This window comes from Sinocyclocheilus rhinocerous, unplaced genomic scaffold, assembly GCF_001515625.1.
Source record: "Sinocyclocheilus rhinocerous isolate Xijiao unplaced genomic scaffold, SAMN03320098_v1.1 scaffold263, whole genome shotgun sequence".
In the NCBI taxonomy this organism is placed as follows: domain Eukaryota; kingdom Metazoa; phylum Chordata; class Actinopteri; order Cypriniformes; family Cyprinidae; genus Sinocyclocheilus; species Sinocyclocheilus rhinocerous.
In genome coordinates, this window is record NW_015645086.1 from 2081729 (window position 1) to 2092244 (window position 10516).

The 10516-nt window shown below is 39.9% G+C and overlaps 1 protein-coding gene across 4 annotated transcripts in view; it reads left to right on the forward strand.

Annotated features, from left to right (window-relative positions):
- The window catches only part of LOC107705722 (extracellular sulfatase Sulf-2-like), a 149777-nt gene that overhangs the window by 89065 nt on the left and 50196 nt on the right, over positions 1-10516 (forward strand). The window contains exon 1 of one of the 4 annotated variants that reach the window (XM_016509157.1): positions 1458-2199. The exons of the other annotated variants lie outside the window; for them this stretch is intronic. The gene's annotated coding sequence lies outside the window, so the exon portion shown is untranslated. Of the gene's footprint in view, positions 1-1457; positions 2200-10516 lie in introns of those variants that run through there. 4 annotated transcript variants of the gene reach the window in all.

Sequence of the window (10516 nt, forward strand, 5' to 3'; positions counted from 1 at the left end):
TCAGTCGCTCGGCATTGCGCTGGCTCGTAGATCGCGGCGGGAATTGTCTCTCCGTCATCGGTGGGCTCGGGCTTTAGCTGGTGGGCTGGGCTCTGGGTCTGGAGTGGATCTGACGCGATCATCCACGGGGCAGGATGGCAATCCGTTTCTCGCCAGAGTCCACTCCATGAAGGCAGCGAAGACCATCTTCGGACGACGGCGCTCTGCATGCGGTTCTCAGAACACCGTAATTGCATAGAAACAATAAAAATACTCACAAGTCCCTAACAACCACCTGCAGTAGTAATGGCTCTGCAGCAACCTAGAACACATAAGCAACCACCTAGCAACGCACTGAAAATACTTAAAACACCCTATAAACACCCTGAGCACTCTAGCAACCACCTGCATGGTATTACCACAGTAGTGTTTTTTTCCCTTCTATACTGAAACTCAATTGGGAAATCTAGTGTTTGGTGTTCTAGCAACACCCTGTCAAACACTCAGAATATACTAGCAGCCAGCAAGAACACCCTATCAACTGCATAGAAACATTAAAATACTCATAAGACCCTAGCAACCACCCACAGTAGTAGTGCCCTGGCAAACCCCCAGAACATCCCTAGCAACTACATAGCATCATATACTGTAAAATACTAAAAGTAATTAGCAACTGCATGACAATGCTGGCATAGTGAAAGAAACCTTTGCACATGCAGACACAACTCACAGTTCTTCCGAAAATGTAGGAATCTATTTTTTATTTCAGGATTTTAGCAAGGTTTTCAGTTGCATTGATCATTTTTATGGTGAGAGTCTAAGCAGTGAACCAAAGCCTGAGCAGAGTGCTTGAGTCTGTTATCAAGAGATGAGAGGATGGACCGGATGAATGAAAACAGACAGCATGTATGAGAGCCAGTCATGCTTTCATCTATTAAATGTAGCGTCCATAAGCTGACTTACTGCGTCCTCTCCTTTGATCTTCCCTTGATCTTTATATATTCAAAAGAGAGACACTTTCTGTCTTTTTCCTCTTTCCTTGTTCCTGCACAGATGTCGTAACCCCTTGCAAAAGAAAGCGCACAACTCATGCTCACATGGTCAGAGGAATGGAAAGAGTAGGCCGCACATGTGAAAAACATAATATGAGAGTATCTATCTATCTATCTATCTATATATATATATCTATCTATCTATCTATCTATCTATCTCAGTACTACCTATTATTATAATTTTTATTATTATTATAATTTTTATAATTATTATAATTTTTATTATTTTATTATTATTATTATTATTATTTTATTTTTTTTAATTGATAATTCTAATCAATAAAATGGTATTTCAATATTAACTCTTTGTTGTGGTAGGCAATAGATGAATTAGGTTGGACAGGATAGTGGATGGTGTCTGTTGACTGTTTTCTTGGATTCTTCCTCTAGGGCAGCAGTAGATGAGGGCTATTTGCTATTGATGATGAAAAAAGGTAGAGCAGTCAGGGTGATGGAGACAAGAGGGCATGGGGCGAGCGAGGGATGGATGGATGGATGGATGTGTGGGTCAAGATTGAATAATAGAGAGCCGAAGGAAATAAAGCTGCATGGGAGAGAGCGCACTTTGTCACGCTGTTAACAGAGACCTAGAACTAATGTACTGTGACTTACACACATAACACAGACATTCAAATGAGAATGAGGATTCTGAGATACACCACATTCATCCTGCTGTGAGTCTGGCTTTAGCCTCCTCTGAACGTGTCCATCACAGAGAGAGAGAGACCTGTGTAGTCGTACGAGCAGACGTGCGATGTTGCCATAGCAATGGTTCTGGAAGTAGCGGAGGTCCGTCTGAACTGTTAGTGTGTGCATGATAATGAGTGTGTTTCACTTCAGGGGGTAAGCAGAAAGGTCAGGGTTTATGTTCTGTGTGTTTATTTCTTCTATCCCTGATCACCAGACCCACACAGACTGTGAACATGCAGAATCAGAATGCCTGTTTAGTTCTGCACAGCACTGACACCTTTGGCTTACTTTCAATAATATTGTACTGTTCTCTACTGCATTTAACACATATTACCATGTTGAAATCCATTCCACATACCACAATTCTGTAAATTGTCCCCAAAGAAATCAGTTCTGAAATACAGAAAAGAATATTCCATGCTGATCACTCATCAGAAGTGTACACAAGGGAGTCAACATGGCACTTGCAGATCAGTTTGTACATTTTTAAAGGGGTAGTTTACCCTAACATTGAAATCAATTGAAATAAATGACTTAACCTTGTGTTGTTCCAAACCCTCATTTATCATTCACGCATCCTCATATTAAAACCTTACATATCTTGAGTGACTACCAAACAAGCATATGATATGATGCAACTTTATATGGTATATGCAACTTTACATGGAATTTTATATGGTATATTATATGGTACATTTGAATATACTGTACACATGGTGCTTTTATGTAATTTTGGGGTTTTTACAGCTTCAGTCCCCATTTATTTTCATTTTGTGCAAAAAGCAGCATGCAAAATCTGACTAAATTTCTTCCTTGTGTTCCATAAAGCCATACAAGTTTGAACATGAAGGTGAACAAATGAAAATATGAATTATCATAAATAATGTTAATGACAATATTAATTTTTGGATGAACTATACACTACTATACTGTTTAAAAGTTTGGAGTTTGTAACGTTTTTCAAATGTTTTTGAAGGAAGTCTCTTATGCTTACCAAGACTGCATTTATTTGATCAAAAATACAGTAAAAACAGTAATATTGTGAAACATTATTACAATTTAAAATACATGTTTTGTATTTGAATATATTTTAAAATGTATTCCTTGTTTATTAATTTATTCCTGTGATGCAAAGCTGCATTTTCAGCATCATTACTCCAGTCTTCAGTGTCACACGATCCTTCAGAAATCATTCTGATATACTGATTTGCTGCATTATTTATTTATTTATTTGTTTGTTTTAAATACAGCATTTATTTGGAAAAAATGTAAAACATTGTACTGACCCCAAACTTTTGAACAGTAGTGTATACAAATGCCAATTCAACAAACATAAAAAAGCAGGAGCAAATGTGTTAAGTCATAGAATAATATACAGGTACAGAGGCTGCATTTATTTGATCACAAATACAGTAAAAATAGTAATGTGAAATAGCATTACAATTTAAAATACATGTTTTGTATTTTAATATATTTAAAAAATGTATTCAATGTTAACATTTTTCCCTGTGATTTACAGTTTTAAGAATCTGAAGGTCCATTCACTCCAAGGGCTTTACTGATTTGCTGCATTATTTATTTATTTATTTGTTTGTTTTAAATACAGCATTTATTTGGAAAAAATGTAAAACATTGTACTGACCCCAAACTTTTGAACAGTAGTGTATACAAATGCCAATTCAACAAACATAAAAAAGCAGGAGCAAATGTGTTAAGTCATAGAATAATATACAGGTACAGTAGCTAGGTACTATTGATTAGTATCACTTTTTAAATATGTAAAAACTTATTTCTTTATTACTGTTATTCTACCAGGGAGACCTATTGATGCTGTAGTCTGTTTTATTTTTATCTATCCCTCAGTGATATCATCTAGCAGTGTGTGTAATCTGATGCCATAAGTGTACAGTGTGCACACAAATACACACTTCACACTCGCTAACACGACTCAGATTGTTTAATGGGATCCAAATCTGAGACAAGGATACAGTACAACATCCACCAGTCCTCTCTATCTCTCTCTTCTCCCATCCACCTTTCTCGATTTTGAATGATTCATCTGCTATATGTAGGAGAAAAGAGAGGGGAACGGTTATTGTCAGGCTAAGTGGCTTGTCATGGAGCGATTTGAATCTGAAAGCGTTTTGTGTTGCTAAACTGAATGGAGCTCAGAAAGGAATGGAAGCAGAGCTGCACAGTGTGGCGTCTCAGTGGTCTGATATACCCAGAAGGCTTCAGGCTCGCTCTGCATGTCGAGGCATATGTGGGAATATCTGTAAGGGCATCGCAAAAAGAGTGTGTACATCACTGTCATATTCATTCTAATACAAAATACAAGTGCTTTCTCGTCCCATGTGGGACTTAAGTTGAAATATATCACACACACACACACACACACACACACACACTAGATGTCTTCTTCCACGCTCTCATAATGTCTTTTTCATTTTATATGCACACTGAATACAAGGCTCAAATTAGAGTATCTGATGTATATTCTGTAGGCGTCCTGGTCTCCTCCTCCCCTGCAGAAGCCCAAAGGGGGGGAAAATGTGAAGCTTTTCCCCCCTAACTTTCTGTATTAATATTCTGCGAGCTGAGATGAGGCGGGTTACAGCAACGGCTGAGGAGGCAGTGTGAAAAGAGAACATGAAAGTACCGTGGCCCCAACGGAAAGCCAAAGACAAATGTTAGCTTAGGAGTTTGTGGGAGGCAGAGCAGTATTTTGCCTCCGTCAGTGTTACCGCGAGAGCTTCTCCATCCTTAACCTGAGAGCAGACGGAAACTTTAACGCACGTGCAGAATCGATCAGGGTTTTAGCCTCAACTTTTCAGAGGCAAAAGGAGGTGAACTATGCTAATCAACTGCTCTGCTTAAAGATAAGGTGATTCTTTAGGGGGAAAAGAGGGTAAAGTTGTTCAGAAGCCTTGCAGGCACACTAAAATTCATTGCTAGCAACTAATAGCGACCTGAATCGCAATGTCTCTAATAAAGCTACAGCACCAGACCTGTGCAAGGCCGCTCTCTGTAAACTTTGCGAATGGAAGGTAAATTGGGCTAAATAATGACCCTCTTCACTTTCCCAGCAGTTTAATTCACTCGGCTTATTGATTCATTGACTCTGTCAGTCTCACCCAGGGTTAGGGACAAACTAAAAGGGCGTTCATGCAATCTGACAGCAATTTTCAGTGACTGTGACCGGAATCCATTCATTTTCAATGAGAGTTGACATGAGCGACAGAGACTCTTGCTGATGCTGTAAAACTGAGCTGATTTAAACTGATGTGCATCTGCAGCAATGCATCATGGAAACTACCAATCAGAGTATAGAATGTGGACAGAGTGACCAAACTACACTCTTAAATATAAAGGTTCCAAAATGGGGTTTTGGCAGCGATCCCATTAAAGAACCATTTTTGGTTCCCCAAAGAACATTTCGGTGAACAGTTCTTAAAAGAACCATTTTCTTCATGTGAAGCACTTTTTAATAATCTGCTCTTGCTTTCTTCTTTCACAGGCACCTCTTGTTTTAAATTTTCATATTTATTCAGTTAATTTGCCAATTCGTTTGCCTGCTGATGATGTGCCTCAGGTGCTTATAATTAGATGACATAATTTGCAAAGTACAGAGGAGGAGACTGATTCATATCAAGTACAGAAATTTTTTTAGATCAGCTCTCCAAAAAGTGTCCCATCGAGGTTTCTCCCTGCATTCCTGATGAGCGTATCGCCACGGCTCCGCCCATGAGGGAGCTTTGTCACTCTACATTGGTGGAGCATCGCCGGGGGCCACTTTCTGTTAACTACACGCCTCAGGCTAGATGCAACATTTACAGAAAATAACTTCTGTGTTACAAAATAAGGTAGATAGAAACTACAGAAATGTAACACGATACAAGTCAGACTGTAGTATGTAAGTAATTCAAATGAAACGCTGTCAAAGCATTTAATAAAGAAAACATCTGTCAGGACTTGTCTGTCTTCTTCTAACCAGTTTTATTTTAGTTTCAAATCTAGGATGCTTTGAGGATTTTTTTTTTCTTCTTCAGAACTCCATACACTTGAGGAATATTCCTCATATTAAACCACCAAATCGAAATAATAACTAGGAACAAAAGAGAATTGCATAATCTTGTTGTCATAAAAATAAATGGTAACAGTTTATTTTAAGGACCAATTCTCACTATTAACTAGCATGCTTATTACTAGCATATTGGCTGTTCGTTAATACTTATAAAGCACATATTAATGCCTCATTCTGCATGACCATAATATAGATCCCTTAATCCTACCTACCTAAACTTAACAATTACCTTACTAACTATTAATAAGCAGCAAATTAGGAGTTTATTGAGGCCAAAGTCATAATAGTTACTTAATAGTGAGAACTGGACCTTAAAATAAAGTGTGACCAAATAAATAAATAACATTAGTATTGTAATATATATAATTTAAAACCTATTTGATAACAAATACAATTATTATTGTAAAAATAAAAAAATATTTATTTATTTATTTATTTAAAATTTTCTGTTAAATTTGTATTTTAAATATATTTAAACAATGTAAAGTTTGCAGGTTTGATTGGTCCTTGAACTGTCCTTCGAATATGGCACCTGACCTCAGGCTGCTCCGAAGGCATTGTCATTTTATTTAGTGTACCATAAGTCATTTTGAATTAGAAAGTGTCAGCTAATGACTAATTAGTGAAGCAGCAGCAAAAAGAACCATTGAAAACCAAGGGAAAAAGGTCACACTTCATTTAAATCCCTTTCAGCTTTTTGCACGGTGCCCAGTAAGATCTGGGAATGATTAGCAACACTGAATAAAGTATAATTGAGCATGACGTGCGTTAAGCAGAAACCACACTAAAAACGTTTACAGACTTTGGAGAGATCTCTCTTGGTATGGTGCATTTTATTTTGCAGCAAGCCAGAGTAGATAAAGCGAGTGGTTTATTCTTTCGGTGTATTCATGCACACACACACGAGCAATTACACACATTTGGTTAATGTGCAAATTAATTAGCAGCCTTGGCACAGCTCCAGCGTTCATAGTCAATGAGAGCATGCCAAACGCACACACACGCATGCAGGCAAATGGAGCAGTGATAAGTTGCAAAAATACGTTGGCGGGGGTTCTTGAGCATGCATTGTTTTCCAAAGTACTTTTTAATCACTCATGCAATGAAATGCTAAAGTTCTTCTGTTCTATTTCTCTCTCTTTCTTCTTCTTCTCTCTGTCATTGTCTTAAAGAATTTATTTGATGGTATTCATTTTGTTTGCAGAGCAGCATCTTGAGCCAGGGCTACAAGTTATGCATGTGTGGTTTATTTCACTGCATCAGTAATTAAAACCCATTACTGACTAGTTCCTACTGTTCTTAATGCCTGTACGGCCTCCCTCAAACTAAATTAATTACTTTGTGTATGCATTCGTTAGACCTGTCAATCAAGCCGGCGCACACACACACACTTCTTCAGCCAAATCTTAAAATCCTCTGACTGTTTATTGTAATAGAGTTGTAAATCACTCAGATACACAAGAGGAAAAACATATGGGGCTTTAAAACAAGCGAGATGTGTGTCATAATTACAGAACAAACATTCTCATAAATTCACTCTTAACAAGCTGGAGGTCTCCAAATGTTTCAAATACTGACATTTATGTTCATACTGTATGTTGAATTAGACTGACGAACAGAAGAGTGTAAGTTTTCTCATTAGCACTTCTTTCTAAGGATCAGTATTATTATTGATCATACTTGTTGTTAAGGACTTTGTTGCACTATTATTTTTCTAAAAAAAAATTAAAAAAAAGTATATGAGCACATATATAATAATTTATAAAGTGTAAAAATAAAGACTTGGGCTGGTAACTATAAGTTACCTAGCAGCCAATCAAAACACCCTAGCAACCGTACTGCAACATGTGAAAACACATAAGCAATGCTCATGTAGCATGTAACGTTACATTTACTTATATATTACATTTTTAAATATATAGTAGAAAACAGTTAAAGGGGACACTGGATGAGATTCCATCCGATGTCCCCTTTAAATAATTATATAACATTTTATCTATTTATTAATTTATTTTGTATTATTTTTAATTACTCTTTTCTATTTGATTAAATTTTCAAATGTAATTTATTCCAGTGATGTCAAAGCTGAATTTTCAGCATCATTACTCCAGTCTTCAGTGTCACATGATCCTTCAGAAATCATTCTGATATGCTGATTTGCTGCTCAATAAATATTTATTATCATTATCAGTATTGAAAACATTGTGCAGCTTAATATTTTTGTGGAAATGGTCAAACTTTTTTTTCCAGGATTTTTTAAGAATTGAAAGTTGAAAAGAAGATTATTTGAAATATACTGTAAATATTTTTTAACATAATGATAATAAGACATTATAAATGTTATACTGTCACTTTTGATCAATTTAATGCGTCCTTGAGGAATAAAACTATGATTTTTGTAAAAAATAAAAAAATAAATCTTACTCACCCCAAACTTTTGAACAGTAGTGTGTGTGTACTGTATATATAAAATATATAATAGGATTTTTTTTTTCAAAACCCAGTCCCTCGATAGTTTTTTTTTTTTTCATCAAAGTGTATTCATACATCTCTTCAGTGGATTGTAATTACCTTACAAAAACTCACAGCAAAAGCAGAGCACTGTGTACTTGTTCACACAAACCATTTATCCCACACTACGTTTCTCCATTAAACAGTTTTGCACCCTATTTCAATGCTCCCCGGCCTCATAATTCACATCATTTAGGGCAATTGTAAATACAATTCATTTTAGTGACAAACCTTTCCCTTGACGACGCAAATATATCATCTACATTATAGCGGAACAAAATTCAAATGCAGTGCAATTCTGAAATGAGTTTAAGGAGATTTATGTCATATTTTTAAAGTGGTGTAGGAGGCAGAGACACGCCAGAGCAGTGCAGAGAGAAAGAGAGAGATAAATGATAATTAGCAGGTGTAATTAGAGGCTAGCAGACACTAATGAAGAAGGATTAATGAAGAAAAAAAAAACTTTTTTCCTTATTCCTCTGTCACCGTGGACAATCCTAATGTTGCCCTGCTATGCCTGGAGCAGAGGGACCGCTCCCTAGAGACTCACACCAGGGATTTTTTGGAGTTGGTGTGCCTAACGCACTATCCAGACTGCTCGCTTTGTGTGTTTTACATCTCAAGCCTCAGTGAGCGGTCTAAGGCACGCCTCTCCGGGAGCGGTCCTCGGGACAACTTCGCCGCATGTGTGGAGTGGGTGCTGGAGAATAATGGACTATACTTCTCCGTCGGCCCCGCTGGTGAAGACATCTCCAGCCCCACTCCCAAACCAGAGACCAGCCAGCCGTCATCCTGCTGCACGGAGCTATTGCCAGAGCCCACCGCAGACGGACAGCCTGAGCCTGCCGCGACACGTGAGCCAGCGCGCATCATACCCAATGCTCCCGAGTCTCCTATGTCTCCGCTGGTTCCGTCCAGCCCTGAATCTCCTGGGTCTCCACTGGTTCCGCCCAGCTCCTGTCCTCCTGTGCTCCCTCGCAGCCTCCCTCTCCCGCCTCCTCTTAAACCAGCCAGTTCCTCAGCCCAATCTCCGCTGGTGCCTGTCAGACCCTCAGCTCACCCTCAGTCAGCGCCAGCTGAGCGCTCTGATCCGCCGCCTCGGGACTTCCAGTCTCCAGCTCCACCTAGGCGTGAGGATCCCCTGTCTCCGCCTCCAGCCTCCGAGCCTTGGACTCCACCTCGGTCCTTCGACCCATCGGCTCCGCCTTGGCTCCTAGCTCCCTCGTCTCCACCGTGGCCCGTCATCCCACTGGCTCCACGGGGATCCCTCGTCCCTCCGGCTCCACCTTGGTCAGTCGTCGACCATCCGTCGCCTCAGGACTCCATTCCTCTGGCTTCGCCTCGTCACTCCGTCCCTCTGGCTCTGTCGGACTCCTCCCTCTCTCAGGCTCCACCTTGGTCCTCTGTCGCTCCGGCTCTGCCACGGTATTCCGGATCCCCGCCTCCGCCTTGGTCACCTGAGCTGCCAGCTCCGCCTTGGCCCTCCGAATCCTTGTTGTCACCTGGGCTCTGCGGCTCTCCGTCTCCATCCTGGGCTCCTCTTCCACCGGCTCAGTCGCCGTCAGTCGGCCCCCTGGTGTCCTCAGCCCCTATCTCCACCATGGCTCTTCCCGCCATCAACTCCACCGTGGGTCGCTATCCTGGCTGGTCTCTGGTTCCCCAACTGGCTCCTCCTGCTCCGGACCCCTCCCTGGCTCCTCCCTCCATCTACTCCGCCCTGGCCTTATGAACTATAGCCCTTTCTCATTGCCTGCCCCTCACCTGCCCCATGTCCACCTCCTGAACCTCCACCCTCCCTCTGTTGGACTGTTTGTCAGCGCGAGGACACACCTTTCCGGGATGGGGCGATATGTCACAGTTATGTTCTGCTTTGTTTCAAATTTCCATGTGTTTCTGTCTCCTGATTCAGTTCCTCATTAGATTCCTTGGTTTTTGATTAATTATTCCACACCTGTTTCAGTTCTCCCTGATTACTTTTCTAGTATTTAAGTCCTGTGTTCTCCCCTGTTCCGGGGTCTGCTATTATTTGTGCTTATGTGGTTGTTGGTTCTCCTGTGGATTATTATTAAATATTACTTTGTACTCTATTCCTTCGTTTAGCGCTTACTTCTACAGCCACTGCGTGACAGTGAAGGTCTGACAATGAATATCTGTGGAGCAAAAACAAAATGAATACACTAAAACATTTGCAGAATCTAAA